The sequence below is a fragment of the Sapajus apella genome, unplaced genomic scaffold (assembly GCF_009761245.1).
Source record: "Sapajus apella isolate SASKATOON/1434 unplaced genomic scaffold, GSC_monkey_1.0 scaffold13, whole genome shotgun sequence".
NCBI classification, from domain to species: Eukaryota; Metazoa; Chordata; class Mammalia; order Primates; family Cebidae; genus Sapajus; species Sapajus apella.
In genome coordinates this window covers 6,543,222-6,546,555 of record NW_022436953.1, presented here as the reverse complement: position 1 = coordinate 6,546,555, position 3,334 = coordinate 6,543,222, and the positions used below count along the sequence as shown (strand labels likewise).

The 3,334-nt window shown below is 39.1% G+C and overlaps 1 protein-coding gene and 2 long non-coding RNA genes across 8 annotated transcripts in view; 1 reads left to right on the top strand and 2 right to left on the bottom strand.

Annotated features, from left to right (window-relative positions):
- CNNM2 (cyclin and CBS domain divalent metal cation transport mediator 2) overlaps positions 1-3,334 on the bottom strand; it is a 170,168-nt gene that overhangs the window by 119,217 nt on the left and 47,617 nt on the right. The gene's annotated exons all lie outside the window — the stretch shown is intronic.
- The window catches only part of LOC116553880, a 27,720-nt gene that overhangs the window by 20,445 nt on the left and 3,941 nt on the right, over positions 1-3,334 (top strand). The gene's annotated exons all lie outside the window — the stretch shown is intronic.
- On the bottom strand, positions 590-1,996 carry LOC116553879. The gene is made up of 2 exons (XR_004269949.1): positions 1,630-1,996; positions 590-1,311 (listed from the first exon to the last, which is right to left on the bottom strand). It is a non-coding gene; the product is annotated as an uncharacterized LOC116553879 (long non-coding RNA).

The following is a 3,334-nucleotide window of genomic DNA, read 5'->3' as shown; positions in this document are numbered from 1 at the left end:
AAAAAAAAAAAAAGAAAAAGTTACTGCATAAAGCAGTAATTTAATCAGAATCATGGTCTGGGAAGATCAATCCAGCAGCAGTATATAAAACTTAAGGAGAAAGAAAGACACTAGCAGAGAGGAGATGACTCAGGAACATGAATGCCAATACAGGGAAAAAAAATGTACTGATGTACTTTAGATACAAAAACCAAAGATAAAAAATTATCCAACTTCTCCAAGTTGACTAAGACAAAAATTTAAAACGTTGCCAAATAAACTATGTCATGCTGTCATCCCAATTTCATGGATGTTAAGGTGTGAAAAAACGCATCTTTCAACTAATGAAATATGGCCAATAGCTTACGGTTTAACACAATGGTCAAGATAAAGAAATCTGATTGTACAGTTACAATGCACAGCAAAGGGTACAATGTACAGCAGTTTCTCTCCTTACCAATTTTCCAAGTGAGTCATAGGAACTCAATGAACACAGGTAAAAGGAAACAAGCAGCACCACTCCCTTCATAGTCTCAAAGAAAAAAAAAAAAAAATCACAACTCAATTGGAAAGAGTCAATGAAATCTGTTTTACATACGGTGATTTTTTTAACTAGGGTTTCACATCAGAATCAGGGAGCTTCTTCCTTTCTCTCCAAAACAAACCAAACCAAACCCCACAAATTTGGACCCCACACTTCACCAAGAAAGAATATCTTAGTTGGAAACCGTAGCCTATGTATTGAAAAAATTCCCCTAAACTATTCCGATACACTATTAGGAATCACTGAATTAAGATCATTACACTTAGACTATTAAACCATAGCAACACATTGCAAGCATGCCTCCAAATTCAAGAGCTATAAATGTTTGACAGATCTGACAACATACAAAAATAAAACTTCTGTAAGGAAAAACTCCATCACAAATAAGAAATGATCAACTGTAAGAAATATTTGCAAATTAAGAGTTAATGTCTATAATATATAAAGATCTCAAACCAATTAAAAGACACAAACAACCCAAAGAAAAATAATATCTAATTCATAGAAGTACAAATGGCTAACATAAGGAACATGTTCAGTCTCACTGAGGAAGTGCAAGTTATGACAATGAGCCATTTTTTACTTACCAAATAGGTAAAAAAAAAAAAAAAGTTAAAGATGAATATAACTGTGTTAGTAAGGCTAACTGAAACACATGAACAGTATTCATATAAGCAAAAACCTTAAACTTCATCAATAGTTAAGTAGATTATGGTAAGTAGATATGGTAGAGCCATGCATCTACAGGTATGCACAGCCACCATACACTGAGCCAAGTTCTGAAAAACCTTCATTTTATTTTATTTTATTTATTTTTTTTTGAGATGGAGTTTCGCTCTTGTTACCCAGGCTGGTGTGCAATGGCGCGATCTCGGCTCACCGCAACCTCCGCCTCCCGGGTTCAGGCAATTCTCCTGCCTCAACCTCCTGAGTAGCTGGGATTACAGGCACGTGCCACCATACCCAGCTAATTTTTTGTATTTTTAGTAGAGACGGGGTTTCACCATGTTGACCAGGATGGTCTCGATCTCTTGACCTCATGATCCACCCGCCTCGGCCTCCCAAAGTGCTGGGATTACAGGCTTGAGCCACTGCGCCCGGCAAACCTTCATTTTATAACAGTATGTACAGTATAATTTCATTTCTGAAAAAACAGCCACAAAACCCAACTGGCTATGTTTATATCTGCACAGAAAAAGTCTAAAAGGAAATAGACTAAATTCCTAATAATGGTGACAAGTAAGAGTAGAATGAGGGGGTGGGTGATGTGAAGACTGGACTCTTACTTTCTATACCTCTCTATTACCTTAAATTTTATCATGAGCAGTAAAGAAAAATTTTATTAAAATGATCTACATTACACAGCATCACTTTCCAAACACAAATAGTTAACATGATACCTTCATCTGCAAAAGCCCCATTCTTTCCCCTTTGTTTCCTGGGAGACTTTCTTAAAAGGTCCCAGAGACTAGTTTTTTTAAGAGATGAGGTCTCTAAGTCACCATAGTGTTTGCAGAAAAAAAGAAAGGAAGGAAGAAAGGAAGGGAGCAGGGAGGGGAGATGGAGTCTCACTCTGTCACCCAGGCTGGAGTGTATGTGGTACAATCATAGCTCACTGCAGCCTTGAACTCCTGGGCTCCAGGGATCCTCCCACCTCAGCCTACTGAGTAGCTAGGACTAGAGGCAAGTCTCACCAGGTCTAGCTAATTAAAAAAATTTTTTTTTGCAGATACAGGGTCTCACCATCTTGTCTAGGCTGGTCTCAAACTCGTGGGCTCAAATCATCCTACCCTGGCCTCCCGAAGTGTTGGGATTATAGGCATGAGCCACCATGCCAAACCCCAGAGACTAACTCTTAACTCTTTAACTAGAATCACCAAGCCAGGAAAGAACACATGACAAAACTGGAATCTTTCGATAAGTCTCTTCCCTTCCAGGGTGACACCCTACAAAAGAACTTGGGTTTCTCAATTAACAACGAACTGGAGAACCAATGCCTAAGGACGGGGGTGAACCAGCCCAGTAGGAAACAGCAGGTCAAAATTCCCATGCTGATCAGTACTGGTATTGTGTCTGTGAACAGTCACTCTACTTCAGCCTGGGCAATACTGTGAGACCCTATCTCTTAAAAAATAACTGAACCAAAAGGATGAGTCAATAGCAAAATTTTTTCTGAGAATAGACAACATCTGGAATGGTTGAGAGCCAGTGTGGGCAAACTTTCTGTAAAGGGCCAGGTAGTAAATATTTTAGATTATTCAGGCTATACAGTCTCTACTGAAACTACGCTACTCTTGCCCTTCTAGCACAAAAGCAGATATAGGTAACATATAAATGAACAGGTACGGCTGTATTCCAATAAAAATTTATGACACTGAAATTTGAATGTCATGTAATCTTCACATAACACAAGTTATTATTGTTTTCAAGACAGCATCTTACTCTGTTGCCCAGACTGGAGTGCAGTGGCACAACCATGGCTACTGCAGCCTCGAACGCCTGGGCTCAAGCAGTCCTTCCACCTCAGCCTCCCAAGTAGCTAGGACTACAAGTGTGTACCACCACACCTGGTTAAAATAGTATTCTTTTACTTTCAACCATTTAAAAATAAAAAATTCTTTACTCCTGGGGCATGGAAAAGCAGGTGGCAGGCCACAGGCAGAAGTTTGCACCAGAGGATTTTACAAATCTCAAAAAGAGTTAAAATAAGTAAAGTCCGACAATCTGTCCGATTCCTCACATACAAAAATTCTTTAGAGCTTAAACACACACACACACACACACACACACACACACACACACACACACACA